An 18887-nucleotide genomic window follows, 5' to 3' on the forward strand; every position below is an offset into this window, starting at 1 on the left:
CCAATTTATTCAGTTTCCCTTGTAGCTGACTCAGAAACTTGAACTCTCTACTGAACATGGACTCAGTGTAACTTATATATAGGCATAGGGTGAGACACAAGTAGAATAACAAGGCAAACTCTTACGTCACCAATTGTCTCGCCTGTATCAGAGATCGTACCTTATATATAGAAGGCCACATAGGAAATTACCTACAAAGTGCAAGAGTTCATTATTTTAGAGCATCAGAATGGCCGGACAAGGTTGGACCAAAGGTCTGTTTAACCCCAAAAGGCCAGAAAAGGTGAATAATTGATGTGAAAGAGGGAGAACAGCAATAGAGCAGGTATATAATGACAACTCACAGAATCACAGAATCACAGCATGTTAGGGATTGGAAGAGACCTCAAAAGATCACCTCGTCCAATCCCCCCCGCCGGAGCAGGAACACCCAGATGAGGTTACACAGGAAGGTGTCCAGGCGGGTTTTGAATGTCTCCAGAGAAGGAGACTCCACAACCTCCCTGGGCAGCCTGTTCCAGTGTTCTGCTACCCTCACTGAGAAGAAGTTTCTTCTCATATTTAAGTGGAACCTCTTGTGTTCCAGTTTGAACCCATTACCCCTTATCTTACTATTGGTTGTCACCAAGTAGAGCCTGGCTCCATCCTCGTGACACAAACTCCCTCCAATACTTTCTGTTTTCTGGAGAGCTACCTGCACTGGATGTAGGTAATATCTCTATATACAATAAATGCTTGAATGCTACAAAATTGTTAGGTTTCAGTTCCACAAACTTGTCCAAAGAAACCTGTCTTGCTTTTTAAGCCTATTGAAACACTCTCTGGCCACTCTCTGCTTAAAGGTCTATTGCGAGAAGGTTTCTTTTTATCTGAATCATTGTCAGTTTTATTTGCAGCCTCCCTCAAAAAACAAAGCCCAGGAGCTTCATCACAAGGCCTGAAATACCATCACCTTGTGCCTATTGATAAAAAAAAAATTACCAACCAATTGTTCACCTAAAGCTGCACTGTAAAAGAAATAGGGGGAGACTGGTTTGCATAAAGCCATTACTACTCATGCCCTGGGCCAGACGGAGTAAGGTGCAAGGGGCAAGGGCTGGCTACAGCTCACCTCTCCGCAGCGACTCCCCCAGACTGCTGCAGAGCATTGGGGTGGCTCTCACAACCAGGTCAGGTCACCTGCCCACATTTAGCACGGCTCAGCAGCTGGTGCCGAGCTTCTGTCAGCCGCAGTCTTCCACATACTGATTCATTATCTCAATACATGTTGTACAGAGTACTGTACAAAATATGTAAAAGAAATTGTTTGGTGGTAAATGAATCAGTTTGTCCCTTCTTGTGGCACCCAGAAACTGTATTTAGTTTGTAGATTATCATTATATTACTATATCATAGCATTTTAAGCTACATTTCCTTAGTTCCCCTTCCTGTCATATTTATCATATTCCTATTCACTGCTAATTATTTAAAGATCTATTAGCATATCATACAGGCAACAGTGCAGCTACTCTGATATATAAAGGCTTTACAGGTAGATATACAAATTATGTTCAGTCTACATGAACTTCAGCAAATCCTATTTAACCCAGGGACTAAACTCTCTCCATCAGTACAAGATGATTTGGGTGAAGAAAAAATAACTACTAGAAAATGAATGTTTAGTTATTTTGCGAGGATACAGGATGTTTTTATATCTTTTCACATGAAATTACATAGTAACACATTCAGCATTTTGCTGCTTGGCTTTTCGTCAGCAAATCGTTTTTTACAAAAGCAAGCAGTAGGGTAGCTATCAGCAAAAGGCAGGCATCGAGCATCTCATTACTTGAGACACGAGAATCTAATGGGAAAATGTTGCTGCTTCCAAATCTTTCCTCTGCTGTCTGTAGTTATTACTGTTGCTATGATTATGGTGCCTTTGAAGGGTGCTGAGGTGGCATCAACAGATGGCTGAAAACAGAACTTGTTTTACGCACCCCCAGGAGCGGGAAGAGCAATGGCAATACAATACGTGCCAGTCAGCCTGGTGCTACGTACTACCAGTTATATGCCATTTCTCATAATTCGGGTTTCTTTGCGTGCTCCAGTAGGATTTTTGTGTGCGGATATGCAGGTTTAGGATTGTGGGCACATCTGCTCAAATCTGGGAGGGCTGCCCCTAGAAGTCAGATAGCAGGTTTGGAGCAAGTACTTGAGGCACAATGTGGTTTATTCACTTGGATGTCTGGTTTTCTGAATTATGAATGTCTGATCATTCTGAACTATGACCTTTTTCTGACAGGGCTAAAGGCTGGTTTTTAAAGTTGCTACCTGTTTCAAGTCACTGGTGGTTGTTCAAAAATATCACACTGTATAAACACGACTATTTCAGTATTTGAGGTATACAGGCAGATGCACACAATCCCTTACCATAGCTTGCAAAAGGCTTCTAAACACGACTCCTAAGTGCACAGCTAGAACTGACTCAAGGTTTCTCTACAATGCAGGTAAAATTCAGTTTTCAGATGTGGAGTGGTAAAATCACCTTTTGCCTAGCTCTTGCAGGTGTTCCCCTCCTCCATGCAAAGCACTGGGGAAGTCTTGTGGAAAGGACTGGAAAACTGTACCTCATTGCCCCACATTCGCCTGCCAGGAGCCCAGTCCCTGCTCTCGGAAGGAGATCAGCAGATGCTCCTGGCTGGAGCAGGGGCACACAGAGCAGGAGGGAAGGTGCCAATCACCCCAGCTTCTGGTCAGCACAGAGGCCCTGTGTCCCCACATTTACTCCTGCAGGCGCCATATAGAGGACAGCGGGGAGTTTGGTGTGCAGTGAGAAGGAAATGCAGATTCAGCTCCACTCTTCCTCACTGCTGGGGCTCTATACAGTAGCACAGGCTCTTCCGATATTTCAAATCTTCTTTGGGTTTTATTCACTTTCTGCAGGTACCATGCTAGTTGGCTCATTGATATACTGCTATGCTGCATCTGGATCCTGGAGCTCTCATTCAGGCAATAAGCCTGCTGAATTGCATGACACCAGAAGCATAAGGTAACAGCTTCCTAGCTCAGCCCTAACTTGAACCACATTCTGAAACTTGAAGGCATAAAATGATTAACATAATTTCTGAAATCTAAAGAAAATTTAGCCATAGCTAATTTCCCCAGGCACTCTAGAAATACCCTTTTCTTGTTTAAGACCTATATAGGTCAGTCAAGTGTTATCAGTAACTAGAATTTAATGAGAAAGCTAATGCCTTCACTGCTTCAGTCATCAGTTTTTCTGAAGCTGACTCTGTATTTTCAGAAATCTGTTGTGGTTTGTTTTTGTTTGTTTGTCTGTTTTTCACCTAGATATACAAACAAGGAGAATAAGGTACAGTATGCATGAGTTGCCTCTGTCCTCATATTTCAGCGGGAGCCTCTGTCACTCCTCCTGTACATAGAACTTACTCTCCCATTTACTAATTCTTTAAGGACTGACTTGACACTTCACAATTCATCATGATTTAGGAGTGGAGCACAGCCAAGCTGTTTCAAAAGCACACTGAAACCACGTTCACTTTGCACTCCACTCCTTCCAATCCCACTTTGACAGTGTGTATCAAACCAGACTGGGAAAATGGTCTGAAACCTTCCGGTCCCGTAGATATTCTGAGCAAGAGAGGGGCAGAGCATGATGACCGTATGAGGAGAGAGAGCTGCCTTTTCCTGAACGCTCACTGAAGTGCCCTGACACCTTGATCAGTATGAGGATGGCCTGGCTTGGTGTGATGGGGAAGAGCTCCTGCTGAATTTCTGACTTCTCTGACTAGTGCCTGGAAGATCTGTTACCTGTGATAAAGATCCCAGCACTGCTAGCTTAGAAGTTGCACAGGGCTCCCTACCCACCTGCAGTCCAGAAAACAAAACAAAACAAAGCAAAGCGCATGCAGTACATTAGAGATTTTTCTTTTCATATGCCTAGCAAAAATCCTCTGTATAAAACTGAAAACGGTCACCTCCTGCAGCCGCAGCTTCCACTGGTACCAAAGGAAAAATCAATTCAAATTATACAGTGGGCAGTAGAACTGCCCATGGACTTTCTAATCTCAGCATTTTCTAACCCTTGAAGTGACCAGTCAGCAACAGCAACCAAAGACAATGAAGTAAACACTTTTAAAAATGCCTCATTAAACAGTACTGTCACATCGTATGACCATGGACTCTTCTAACCTGCTTTAGTATCCAATTGTTCAATGTGTACACTTGATCCAATATTAAGGGGGGTTTTCCTTAATTTTTTAAGATTTTGGGGAGTAAATTATTAACTATCTGACTACAAACAAGGAAAAAAATTCAAGACACTGAGCAAGTTAGGTGATGGAAAAATCAGAGTTGTAATGAATCCCAAATGACTTTCACTTAAAGCTATTTATTCACTGTCAAAACAGTGTGTCTCCTCATAAGACACTGCAGATTTGGTACACAATGCTGCTCAAGAAAGACACTGGCAGCACGCTATATTCATAATGAACTATGAATTACTATGCAATAGAAACAGAAGTTAGATACATTCTGTGCAAAGCTTGACAAAAGCTAAAATACAATAGGATGTCATGACTAAAGAGAAAACTAAATGTGTGCAGTTTGTGGAAAAAAGACTTTGCTATTAGGGTAAATATTTCTGTTTATTACCTGCCACATACTGGTACCATTTCTCAAAAGCAGTAAACAATATGCTTCTTTTAGGAAAAATGCTCATTTAAATGGTGAAACTTTAGAAACAAAATAGTATTAGCTTACATTTAATTTTAATTTACATTTTCTGCAAGATAACTAATTTAATATGAGACCACACAGTTTTAAAGAGGTGCCCTAGGAGCTGCTGAAGCTCCCCAAGGTGGTGTTGAAGGTATCTGACATTAACAGAGATAACAGCGTTCTTCAATCTGAGATCATAAAACCAAAGTATAATGCTAAGAAAAAAATGGATGAAATATCAAAGTTAATAATAGCTATAAATGAAGCTGGATTAAAGACATATAACTTCTAGGAAGAAGTGCTTAAAAATGGAAAATTGTGAATGGATTGAAATGTGAATTCTGTGTGCAGAAATGCGTTGCAGAAAGACTAATGGGCATGGTACGCAAAGGGCACATGTGTATATGGGAACACGCTGCAGTCTCTGGTTCTGTAGACATTTGGGCAGATAACAATGCAAACCACCAGACTGGCAGTGCTAGGGCTGTGACTGAGCAGAAAGTGGCATTGGCCAAAGAAACTTCCGAGGAAACAGAAAAAAGTTCTTTTGCAAAGGCTTCTGAAAGCTTTTCAAGTTCTCAAAAGCAAATTGCAAAACTTTCTAAAACACCTAAAATTATTTCTTTAAACAAAAAATTAGTAACCAGCACTCCATGACATTTTGGTTTTTCATTGTTCCAGTAATACGTAAAGGTAGTCTCCTAACATTATTTCAACATAGCCTCATCTATAGTAAACCATGCATCTACCGGAATGTGGAATAACTGGAAAAACTGTCTGGTTTTGCTTTGAAAAGCCAAGGGAAGAGTTTCTGTTTTCCTCTGAGAATCAAATGAGAGTAAAACAAATGGATGAGGAGAGCTGGCTGCAGAAGAAACACATTTATTAGACAGATGCAGAACTAGGTCAAATTGTACTAAGACCACATGCTTTATAAGGGAAAGCCCAAAAGTAAAGAAAGTGTGGAAAGGGATTCATTGCCTATCAAGCCTGGAGGAAGATAAAATGTGAAAACAATTAAATGTCTTAAAGATTACAGTATTATCAACATTAAGAATGTGTATTTCAAAGATTAGCATAATTGACAATTATTTCATATTGTGTAAATTTGAAGTGTAAGGAGCTACAAGAGGCTAGAAATGGTAAAACAGTGTTGTCAAAAGAAAAAGCATTCTCTTCCTGCCTATGTTTATTTGTGAAATACATTACATCCTGACTTTTCCAGTGAAAAATTGAGATTCTGATTACAGCAATTTGTATAGACTGTGCTTGTTTTCCATTAAAAAAAAGAAATAAAATTTTCATTGAAAAACAATCTTAGGCTTTCTTTATTTAAAATGAAAATTGTAGAGACTCTTCAGAAAAAGAGCCATTTTCTAATGCAGATATCTCTGGATACCTTGGAAAGAGGCTTGGAAGTATTATAAATTAATGATGAAATAGCAAATACAGAAATTGTGAGAAATGAAAGCAGCTTTGGAAAGGATGGCTGTGGAAACAAAGACAAAAGAGTGTTTTAAAAAAATATTTGTGCTAGGCTGCCTCAAATAACATTGCCAGGCTTGTGTGTCATAGAAAGCAAGAAAATAAAAGGGCCAAACATGGGACTGTCTTGGAGATCGATAGAGCTCATACTCTCCACCGCCCTTCCCCAGGTGATGGCCCTCAGGACTTTGGGTGTCCAGCTGAGGAGGAGCTGCCCCCCCGTGAAGGGCAAGCTCAGCAGCCCCATGGTCCTACAAAGCTGTTGTAAAACAGAACGGGCAATTAATGGAGAGAATCACATGCACGTGGTCTTCAGATTTCCTTCCATCTGTTTACCACACTGAGTACATAGTTAGGTCTCACTGCTCCGTGTACCCAACCATCCGAACTGTAAAGATGGTATTGAGAGAAAGAGACTTGCAGCTAAATTACTTGAGCAGACTAAACACAGAAAGAACATTTAAAATTAGCTGGGTTAAAATGCCAGCTCACTTTAGAAGTTAGAATTAATTTGATCTATCACTTTCTTGCACGTCTGTCAGCATCAGCAGAATCACTAATTGGCAAAGAAACAAAACTGGCTGCTCTAGACTGGGACAGCAGAGATGTCAGATTTCAGGAAAGTCTGACTTATTTTAAGAAGAGGAAACAGGGGAAAAAAGGAAATTAGCTTTAAAAGAGAAAACCCCTCTACCATAGTGGTACGAAAGAGAACTCAGTGTATGGTATTGATGGTGAGAGAAAACGTGAACAATATAAGAAGGACAGTAATTATTTACATCAAATAGTAAAATGCATTCTTGCAGCTACGGCCCATGAGTTATTAGTGAATACAAATTATTATTCTGTGTAGTCATTGCTACATTCATGCTTCTGTATTTTGAACCCAACCATGTATTTTCCTCAAGATCATCTCCCAGTGAAGGCAGAGGCCAGGGTGAGAAGAACTCATCGTGTTTAGCTCCAGCATGGACTGCAGGGTGAGCAGTTTATTCCTGTCCGGGGTCAGACTGATGGCACGCACCCGAAGAGAAGTCAGAGACGTGGCACCACGGCAACTGTTGTTTCTTTCTTCTGATGCTGTCTGGGATGCGAGCTCTCCTAAGAAGTGTGGCCATGTCGAAGACTGTCACATCAGTCCCAGATAACTTTCTGTCTGGTTCCCAAATCCAGCTGTGAGCCCAACGAGAAGCCTTCAAACACTCTTCCTTTTTCTAACAACGGGGACTCAGAAACAGAAAATGAGGCCGATGCCTATCAGGCTGTCAGCAGGCTGCCTGGGGAGACACACTGCCAGCAGTCAGTCAGCTGGCCAGCCAGTCTGAAGACATGCAAGAGATTATTTCTTTCCTTTACTTGCCTGAAGCTAGCTTGTTGCACAGCCCTGAATTACAACGTGGATGAAAGGTGCGTAAGCCTCTCTTTCCCTTTTGACACGGGTAGATCAGATATATCCTGTGGTGTCCAGGCAGATGAGAAGGAAGCAAAAGTGTCTGCTGGTCTGCATGCCCTTGGTTTTTTTGGCCAGGGCACAGAGAGTGGTGCTGGGAGAGAGTATACTGATGCCAAGACTGTGGTAAATGGCAGAGAGGTTGAACTTCAGGCATATACCAGCCTTGGAGTAGCAGCAATCCCCTTCCCTTTCTCTATGAAGCATTTTTCTGACACCCACAAAGTCACTGCTGCTGAGGGACCTCAGATCAGAGATGTCAGACTGAGAGGAGCAGGGTCCATCTGACTTGTGAAAAATGCACCCAGCATAGACCAACCTAGCCCAAGGTTTTGCACAAAAAAACGTATTGAATTTATTCTACTTCCCTTCTTCTCTGCAATACAAACATAGAAGTCAGAGAAAGTAATCAATGAAAGGACAGTGGCTCCAATGACAACCTGTTTCCTGCCTTCTTCCAGGACAATATTCACACTGAGACAAATGGCAAAGCTGTAGCTTACCCACAGTCTTCAAAGAATCCAATTTTTTCTGACATTTACGCTAAATTTAAACTGCAATTCAGGGCAATTTGATGCTGGTAGCTGATTATCTGTCTTTTAAGACTATCATGTGATTTTTAACCACTGTGTTGAATTATTACTATTTCGCATCTCATGGCATGTAGTTAATTTTACATCATCCAAAGTATTCCAGGAAGAGAAGAAGGAGAGTGCGGTATAGCATAAAACAAAGTAAAAAGACATCTCTGCATTAGGCTATAAACATGTACGCCAGGAAAAGAAAGATTAGTGACTCTAACCTACATTTACATTCCAGCAGGGGCTGATGTGAGCTAGCACACTCATAAAACCTCATGCAATGTGATGGCAAAGTGCCAGATTCTAGGAGGACCCAGGTAATTCACCAGAGATCGTTACTGGTCGACTGTATTTTCCTTTCTCCTTCCACAACTGATTACAGAATGCTCACCGCTAACACTCCTTTCTCTTCCGCTGGTGCCTTGAGCCGTGGTTCCATATGGTGAGGGCTCCAGCTTTAGGCCCATCCCTAGGTGCTTGTCCCCAGCCCCATGCTCCAGAGCAGCCAGACAAAGGGAACCCATCTGGGGTGAGGTATCCCCCAAACCAAAGCTGGTATTTTTGTTCAGCATTTATCATTTTTCCCAATCTTGTTCCTGGCAGTGTGGGGCAGAAAGGAGTCAAGTATAATATTTTTGCTGTCCAGGAAGATTACAACATGTTCAGCATATGCCCTGGATCTTTACGTGTGACTTCTAGAAACAGGAAATCTTGTAAAATATTCAAGAGCCTGTATTACCATGGGACCAGCCTGAGTTATAGCAATATAAAGATGTAACATTGACTGAATTTATTTTTCAGAGAAGGATGAACAACACAAAGTCTTGTGACTATGCGTTTACATTAAAATTCAAACTAGCAGCTTTTTTTCTGCTAACTTTCAACTAACATGCAAATAATTAAATTTTAATTGTATTGTGTTCATGAAAAATGAAATTGCATAGTTTATGTATCAGTACTTTCAAAGCAAATTCTGACTTTCTCCTGAGGTGAACATTGTAGCCAAAGAGTTTGCATTTCCAGAACTGATCTGCTCAGCAACAGATAATCCAAGTACCTAAAATGATGAGAAACTGCAGGGAAGAATTTGTCATCAGTGAACCTGAATGGTTAAAAAATGGAATGCCTCCCTCCCCAAATCCAATATAGTTAAAGAATGATTAAATTAGCAAGAATCTTGATTATCATGTTCCATAATAAGAAAATGATTCATTTGTGGAACAAGTTCTCCATTATAGATTATTTCTTCAGCTCTGGTATTTTCTGTCTGTACTGCAGCCAGCTTTGGTTAGAACGTTGTGGTCCCACTGTCCCAAATAGCTCTGTACAAAGAGAAATACTAACTGCTAGTTCTGATGTGACAGTATCTTTTAACAGTGAAAAAAAAATCTCAGATTGTTTAATGATGTATTTTATGGCTAATTCAAACATCATTGCTACCTATGCTATGGTCTCCAATTGCTGCTTTTGTTTAATTAGCAAGCTACAGTACAATTATCTCAACTACCATGTACTAAATCACATGAAAATGATACAAATTAGAAGTACATTAGTTGAGAGGGTGGTTTATTAGCCATAAACATTCAGATGAATCACATGTTAGCTCTAAATGTTTGTCTTCTTATGTGTTTACATCCCCATTTATTATTATGCTTTGATAGGTTGTTTTTGTCACCTTTGGGTGTTTGGTTTTTGTCAAATGATGGATTCATAATTCATAAAAAATCATTATTCATAAGCCTTGAAAGATTCACAGATTTATATAAACATCTCAGATTTAGAGGTGAATTTAATTATTGGCACATCATTCCCTCTTTTCAGTGAAGACTTGTCTCTCTTTGCTACTGCAAATCGGCTACCTCTACCCCTCACCTTTTGGAATAAGAGTTACAGGGAGAGAGAGCTCACATGTTGCTACACTCTTGCCTTTTTTCAGCTACTTACATTTCTACTAGAAGCTCTTCTAGCTCTTTATTACCCAAATCCCTTGGCTGTACAATCACTCAAAGTTACTTGGATTTCATCTTTGACTGCAAATGAGAAAACAAGGTCATTTTTTTAAAAACTCTAGTTTCCTTGATCACACCAAATGTTATGTGTTTTTTTTTTTAAAAAAAAAAAGAGAGAGAGAGAAAAGCACAAGATGAGGGGTTTGTGAAGGCCAAACTAGAAATACAGGCAACAGCTCATCCCCAGAGATGATTCACTGTAGGTTGGATGGGAACTAAGAACGTGACTGTTGTGAAAGATACTATATTCATGCAACCCAGTAATTGCCACAGGCATAAGAAAAGGCTTTTTTGTAGATAAAGGAAAAGAGAAGAAATGTCCCAGTCCTTTATTACTCAAGTCCTTAGAAGCAGTTACAGGTTTGGTGTGGCACCTCAGGAAGAGCTCCACTCGTAGCACGGTCAGTCCAGCAGAAAGGCAGATGTAAACCATGCTGTAAGAGCTGCGGTGCCTGAGAGAACGTGGATCAGTTCAGGAAAAAGAAATCCCCTGCTTTACTTCTCTGGGATGAGTTAGTCCAGAAGCAGATGTCTGGAATAAGACAGGTGTACAGTTTGACCAGAAAACACCATGAAGACAGCATAAGGAACCCATGGCTGAACACGCTGAAGTGTCTGGTTTGGGTATTGACACTGGAACACAGTGAAATGAAGACGTTGTTCCAAAATGTAACCACTGATGACAAACGCTTTGTGCTCCCTGCACACAGAGGAGTCACAGGGAAAATTATATCACAGATCTCTGGGACATTCAGTAAATATAAGAACAGAAGAATAGAAAAACAGTATTTTTTCATTATTTTATGCTTAATCTCCCAAACAGTGTTTGTAAGAAGATTTCTTAGCTGAATAAACAATGAATCAAAAATGGTATTGAGTCACAGGAGTTAAGGATGCAACTGTGCTATAAAGACTCTCCAGAAAATAGGTTTACTAGGCTCATCTCAATGCTAAAAGGCTCTTTCATTTACATTAGTGTGTATGGATCCTCAGTCATCGTCTCTGGACAGATTTGTCAGGTATTAAACCAGTAACCAATGTTACGCTTGGTCTTTTTTGTTCCCTTGAACATATAGATTTGCTGACCACCCAGTTCTGTCTGTGTGCTCTGTTCCTAAGACTTAGGAAAAAAAATCAATATGTAAGAGATTCAGCTGAAGCACTGAGGAAAATGAAAAACTTCAGTCTTTACTGGTGATAAAAATGGAAAGGGTAGAAATGAGTAGGTGATACACTATACACCATCACTCTTGCGGATCATATACATGTATTGAAAATATGTTTCTCTTCATAACCAAATAAAAAATGCCGTATATAATTCAAATATCCTCTCATCTACAGAATTTCTCATTTGTTGCTCCAGTAGAAGCAGCAGTAGGTAGAATTGGGAAGCTGTGTGTGAAAAACAGTCTGAGTTTTGATCTCAAAGGTGAATTTTATTTTAAAATCATTAGGTGGGTCACAGTTTTCTTCCAGATTTAGTCCATAATAATTTTATGCTACCAAAGAATATGAGTGCAACATAAACCAGGCTAGTTTCAATAGATTATCATATTAACTTCATCTAAAATAATTCATCGTGTTCCCTACATCATTTTAATTTATTCACTTTGATTCATAGAACTTGATAGTTTTAACTAGTTTTCAAGTCGTTATGAAGTCCATGTTATTTTTTAAGTTCAACTTGGCTTTATCAGTGATGGGAATAGAACAGTGACAATATCTTTGTATTCAAACGAAGCAAAAATTCTCCAGAGGAGTTATGGTCTGAGTGAGTAGGAAGCAATCTTTAACAGATTTTCCATTTTGTATGAACGCTGATTGTCTAAATAAACAGTTGGGCAGCTATTATAAAATAAACTTTAGCACAATTAGGGTTAGAAATCTGAATGGAGATGTGGGTGATGTGGAGGATGTACCCATCTCCAAGTCCACACTGAAGTGTTAATCTTTCTCCTCCCCATGCCCACCAGACACAAAGCTCCAGCATTTCAGTTCCTCCAGGAGGTTCGTGTCTGCCACAGCTCCTGGTGCCAGCCGAACAACCCCAGCAGATGCTCCTTACAGGCGCCAGCATGGATGGAGGGTGAGCACTTCTGGGGAACTTAAGGATGATAGTGTTCACTAGAGAAATCATTCCCAATATATACTTTAAAGGTGCCAAGTGACTCATTGAAGTAAGCATGAACTAATAAAATCTGACTAGCTGCAAAGAGGTAGTGAAAGGGATTTCAGCTGATCAGATGAGCTGATCCCAAATCAGAACTGTGGATCTGAAAACACCTGACAATTTTGGTACAAGGACTTGAAGCCTGGCCCTGAATTATGGAGCACCGGCTTCCTGGGGAACTGCACAACGCTTTTTTCTTCCCTTCCACTAAAGCTGAAACAGAAAAAAATGTACCACCACTGGTATCCAATCTTTTCAATTTTTTTGCTCAGAACCAGAGGGTTGTTTGTATTTTTCCAGCTACCAGACTAAACTGAACAGTAGGGGATTTATCTCCCACGGTCAGGCCTCTCCCTCTCCTGCCATTTAAAATAAATAAATAAATAAATAAAAAAAAATAAAAGGGCAACCAGTGGGTACGGATAGTATTGCAAGACATGAATAATTTTCTAAGTAATTTCTAGAGTTTGAGACTAAGTCTAACTAGCATTGAGCTAAGTTAAAAAGACTGACGTTTTCCCATTAACAGTGGCTGTGCAAGAGAAACTGATGGGACCTGGGCTTGTATATCTAAGGTCAGGATTAGACTGAAGACTTGGGACATGAGAGTAGTTTTCCAACAGTCTCAGCAGGAGCTGTTCCAACAGAGACCAAGTCACTCTGCTCTGTCTGATCTCTGAGAGAGCTCAAAATTAGGGTTGCTCCTCCCCAGGTTTTACCACAACCATTAGGCATCATTTTTTTCCTAAAAAATCCACATCTTGGTATAACATAATATGTCAGAAACTCTGCTTTTCTTTAAGCATAAAAGGTCATTTAATCTTTTTCCTGAGAGCTTAAAAACATGACCCCAATAGAAAAAACACAAATGTGTAATTTTCAGAATTTGCTTGGTCTTTGAGCCAGGTGCGTGATTTTCTATGACTGAGACATGTGGCACCAGTGAAAATACAAAAGCCATGGGGTGGGCTGGTGGGGAGAAACATACACAGACAGTGTGACTGGAAATGGGAATTTAATCTGCTCATAGTTTCTACCATCAAAACTGAGGATTTAAGGGACGAAGACATTGTAGAGGAGAGTGCCACTGAAAGACCCAGTGAAGCAGAGGTTCCCAGCTGAATGACCAGGGCATTACTCTAAGAATAAAGGAACACACAACACACTGGGACATGTAAAGGCTGTAAAATCCAGCCTCTCACTTCACATTTGCAGCTGATGGCTTGGAGTCTGCTGCTAGCTCTATGACAAAAAATGCTAGTAAATCATATGAGTATTCATAACATAAGTGATTATTGGATCAGTACATCGTACCCTCAAATCAAAATCCTCTCATGATATGTATGATGTCCAGAATATACTCAATCACATGCTGTCACCCTTTCTTTCCAGTGACCAGGTTACCATGCAAGCATCATTTTCGAAGCTGAGTTAACAAAGCTGTATTAAGCAACATTTCACTAGAAGTCTCTCCTTATTTCTTGTTTTGTTAAGTAGGCTTTTTTTGATCTAAAATTTAAACTTCAATTCAAGCAGTTCTGAAATATTTAAAAACTGGTTTACTTTTCTACTGCTGGTTTTAAAAATACAGTCTTTGTAGCAAGATGCATTTTCTGGCTGTTCACAGGAAAATTATTCTACCATTTAGCAGAATAAAAAAAAGCATTTTGTTTAGAGACAAGTAATATCCAATATATTTTTCATTATAGAATGAGTTCAGAAAGGACAATTCACAGAGTAAGATCCATCTCTTCAGATGCAGTACAAGTTTTCTAGAGTAAAATGTGTTCAATTTTGTATCATCTGAATTCTTCTGTGGTCACAGATGTTCTCTCTCCTTTCATTTTAGTTATTGACAAGAGACAATCATGTATTTAGTCCAGTCACTATATTGTCTTGGTTTTATAATGAAAAATATGCTCATCTGAAGTTATTCTTTGTGAGCCTTGCCAAAAGATGTTTCATGAAATTAGAAATAGTACAGAAACCTTACTTGACCCGTCCATTTTGAATGATTTCTTATGCAAAAGATAAAGCATCATTAACCCTATGCTTATTGTAAGCATGCCTTATATCATACAGTTAAATCCTCAGTTAAAGGCCAATATTCCATGGAAATTCCAGGTGCTATCTTAGAATGCTTCACATCAGAAACAGCTGAAACATATACTAAAGTTATGGAGGAAATACTGCAAATGGATTTTAGTGTTTGGAACAGGCAGCCCAGGGAAGTTGTTGAATCATCATCCCTGGAAGTGTTTAAAAGATGCAGAGATGAGGTTCTTACGGACATGGTTTAGATGTGGACTTGACAGTGTTAGGTTGACAGTTGGACTCAATCTTAGAGGTCTTTTCCAACCAAAATAATTCTATGTTTCTGACACATGGAGTTACTGTACACTCAAAATACTTGGATATAAAGTTAAAGACTAATTTTTAAGTGCATGCCAGTAATAAGGTCATTATGTCATTTCTTCCTCTGTTCTTCAGAAGGGATGCAAGTCAACGAAGTGATGGGTGCCCTGAAGTTAGGCAAGCTTAAAGTAAGGGTTCAGAATCAGGTAGACTTTGGAATGTTTATGGTGTGGGCTACTGATTCCACCAGCGTCTTTATTCTGCAGTCTCCTGTAATATCTTTTAATTCCCATTTCAACTTTGTAATGCAGAAATGCAGTCAAATTAAAACCTCACTGCTAATTTTCCTCATAGGAGGGAACGTGGTCTAGATAAATAGATTAGCACACATTAAAAGTTGCTGTGAAACACAGTGGTGATGGAGGAGCAAAACAGATCACAATTTGCAGTGCTCTTGGCAGTACTAAGCAAAAGCTGCTTATTTACAGACCTTAATAAAGAGTCCAGGAACAGCTGGATCCCGAAGTGCAGACAAAATGCAATTTTCCAGAAATATTAATATAGTGATGTATGAAAGAACAAGGAAAAGCACAGGTTCCGTGCAGCCAGAGCACTTGGGAGCCAGATGCTGATGGAAGGGGAACTATCACCATAGGGTCATTAAACGACATGGTATTAATAAGCCAAAAATTTAGTACTAGAGGTAGACTTTTCCTGTGTGGACCACCCACTGCAGAAATAAACCTATTTTTCATATATGCCCCATACCATACATTAAGAATATTTACCATATATTAAGAATGATACTTACTAGTTTAAAGCAAAATTGAAGAATAAATAGAACTCATCACAAATTGTATGACATATCAAAGGAAATTACTATACTCCCTTCACTCCTTAAGCTGTATCTCAATAGTTATTGAACAGATGCTATTCTTGGAAGAAGAAAAATACCTAGCATTATAGAGAGTAATTCTAAGACCCCAAGTGGTTATTGTAAATTTCTGAAATTAATTACTTTTAAACAAAAACCTTAAAATGCAAGGCTCTAAGAACACAATGAAGGCCTGACTTTTTCTTCACAGAATATAAAAATTCCTCCAAGCCTATTCGTATATTTTATGGCATTAACTGCATAAATATTCTGAAATTACCATTTTTCTTACATCTTGATAACGAAAAAAACCAAGATGTCTTAGAGTTTTGATTAAAGCCAGGTCAATATCAAAGTGTTTTTATGAAAATAGATGCTTCACTAAAAGAATCTGAAGGCATGACTTAGTTTGAAGTCTTTCAGAATTTGGAACATTATATGTGTATACACATGCTATGGTACCAGGGAAGGAGAATGGGTAGAAAGTTTTAAAGTTTCATAAACCTTACTAGTGCTTGAAAACATTTATAATTGTACAAAAATGAAAGCATAGTATTCAGTTGCTAATGCTCTCTGAAAAGAAAAATAAGTAAAGGAAATAAAATTAGGTCAATTTACTTTAGTCTCTAAGCACAGAGTAGAAGAAAAAAAAGAAAGCCTCTGTATCTTTTCAAGTACTATAACTCAGAAGATCAAATCTAGAGCTTTCACAGTCCACTCTCTTTGTACTTGAAACATTTGCAAATGAATTTTTTTTCCAACAAAAACGCATTTCATTTTGAAACAAACACATACTCCATGATTAAAATAAAGTAGTTCAAAAGATTCAGTTAAACAAGTTTAGTCCTTAATATCGATTTCCATTAGTCTTCCTGCTACAGTTTGTTTTCTGCAGAGCAGGGGTTAGAGGCAGATGGTAAGGAGTTGTGTTTAGGTATGACTGAAGTTTCCTGAGCAGAATATGAAAATAATTTCTGTAGATTTTCCTTTCCAGTGGGACTCAAGAACAAGATCGAGTTCAGCCTTGATTCAGCAAAGACACTTTTTTTTTTTTTTCCTATGGCAAGTACCTCTGAACTGTAATCAAATCTTGTTCTGATGCATATGTTTAATTTTCTTCCCAGGTAATGTGCTCGAAGACCAGGCATCATTCTGTTTCCAGCCTCTGATCAGACCAGGCCATCTTTTAAACTGGTTTTGTTTCATCCTCTTTCTCAAAAAGCTTTGCAGAATCAGCTTCACTTGTACAGAGTTTATCACAGAGTTCAACTGGTACTTTCAAAGGACATCCTTACATTTTCTTGCCTTACCTTCACATGGCTTGGTCCTGCAGAAAAATGCATAGTCCATCTTAAAAGCCAATAACTGATTCCTGAATCCTATCACTTGAGACTCTTGGGCATATTTTTGCTCTGGTATACATAAGTGTAACTGCACACTTCAATTAAGAGAAACGTGGCTCAGTACATAAGCGTAAGTCTGCGGGTATGTTCTGCCCAAAGAGAGAAGAGGTTTATCCTGGAACCAATCAGGTATCAAAGCAGGATGATACAGTTTTTTACCTAATCTCTACACGCAAGTAACACTTACTATAGAAAATCTCCTTCAAGGCAGGGAAATCCTTCCATTGCCGGGTGAAACAAAACATTGTGTCATTTCCTTACTGAAATGAGAAATGCAAGTCAAATGGGATTTCAACTAGCTGGGCTCACAGCTCCGCACTCCTGTCAAACCAGCCTGCAGATTCTGAGAGGCAGGAAAGCCAGTCAGAGTGCACACTTAGATCCAAATAAATAATGTACCCACAGGACACTCGTGGTGGCCCCAGCTACATTTACACTTAGCAAATGTGCACAGAGCCTCGGTTTGGCAGGCTATTCACTTATTCATGCATGTTTCCCTCTTTCTCAAAGCCTATTTCAATAACATCGTAGGTTACAAGTCAAAGACTACAGATCAGGTGCTTAAGTAGCTGCTAAGAGATGGTAATGAAGAATGGTTGCTTCTCACACTCGAGAGTGGGAAGTCTCATGCCAGAAGCAAGCACAACTGTGAAACCATCAAAGGATCCAAGACTCCTTTGCAAGATTTTTCTTCCTCATTGTTACTAGTATTTTTGACAAAACAACCTTAGACGAACAGAATTTCCTTTCAGTTTCCTCACTAGAAAAGAAAAAATAAAAGAAAACCAAAACAGAACCCCACAAAACACACAATGATCTCCCACAAGTAAGGGGGAGATTTCATTTTTATACAAAAAAATAATGAAGACACTGCTCCTCAGAAAAAGGCATTCTTTTGAATACCATGGCTCAGTAACATATTTTGGTGCTTATCAGAAACAAATCATGTTCCTGAAGTCAAACACATCAAAAGCAGCCCAAGCAATTAGGATACATTTGACTGTCTCAAAACACTTAAAGAACAAAAAGGAACTCTCTCAGAAGTACCTCGTTGCCATCTTTTCCACAGTATTATTGTAGCAATTCGTGAAACTTGATCAAAGAGTTTAGAAACTCTTCTTGGGCTGTTGCAGCCTCCAAGGAAAAGGGAGAAGCTTTGGGCTAATTTCTTCAGTGCAGGCAGGCTGAAGAGACAGTGTTTTCAAAGCAGTTTTGACAAGAGCTCAGCATCTGATGGAAGTGGGCACTTAGAGTACTTGGCACTTCCACATGGCTTTAGAAATCCCATCTGGCTAGAATCGGGGTCTAGCAATGCTTCCTGCCCAGAATAACAAAATAGTTGAACCCAGTGCATCTTAAATCCTATCTCACAAAAAAAGGTGCCATAATGTTACAGTGCCTACTATGATACACCTTCCCTTTGCGAAACTTCCTTCAGTGTCTTACTGGCCAGAAACAGGCACGAGTTACTAAATCATTTCCTCTGAAAGGCTATGAAGGATTTTCCATTCCAACATCTAATTAGCTTTAGAAAAATTCATGGTGCTGTAGCACGTGCAGAAATTTGAGCGAAAGGTAAGAATAACATCCTGTCTCTGATGAAAAAATAAGGTTCACTATTTTCATCTATCATCACCTAATACCACCTCCAAAACAGATTGGTATTCAGTGTTTTCATGATAAACAAATCTTGAGATTGCCCCTAGATCAACCCACAGTGCTGCCCAGTGAATGTTAGAGGAGACTGGAGAGCATAGGAAAGAAAAACCTTTAGTCCATGAGAAATAAGGAAGGTGAGTGAAGACAACTTTTAATCACAATTAGTGAAAATAAAGCAAATG

Source organism: Caloenas nicobarica, chromosome 4 (genome assembly GCF_036013445.1).
Source record: "Caloenas nicobarica isolate bCalNic1 chromosome 4, bCalNic1.hap1, whole genome shotgun sequence".
Taxonomy (NCBI): Eukaryota; Metazoa; Chordata; class Aves; order Columbiformes; family Columbidae; genus Caloenas; species Caloenas nicobarica.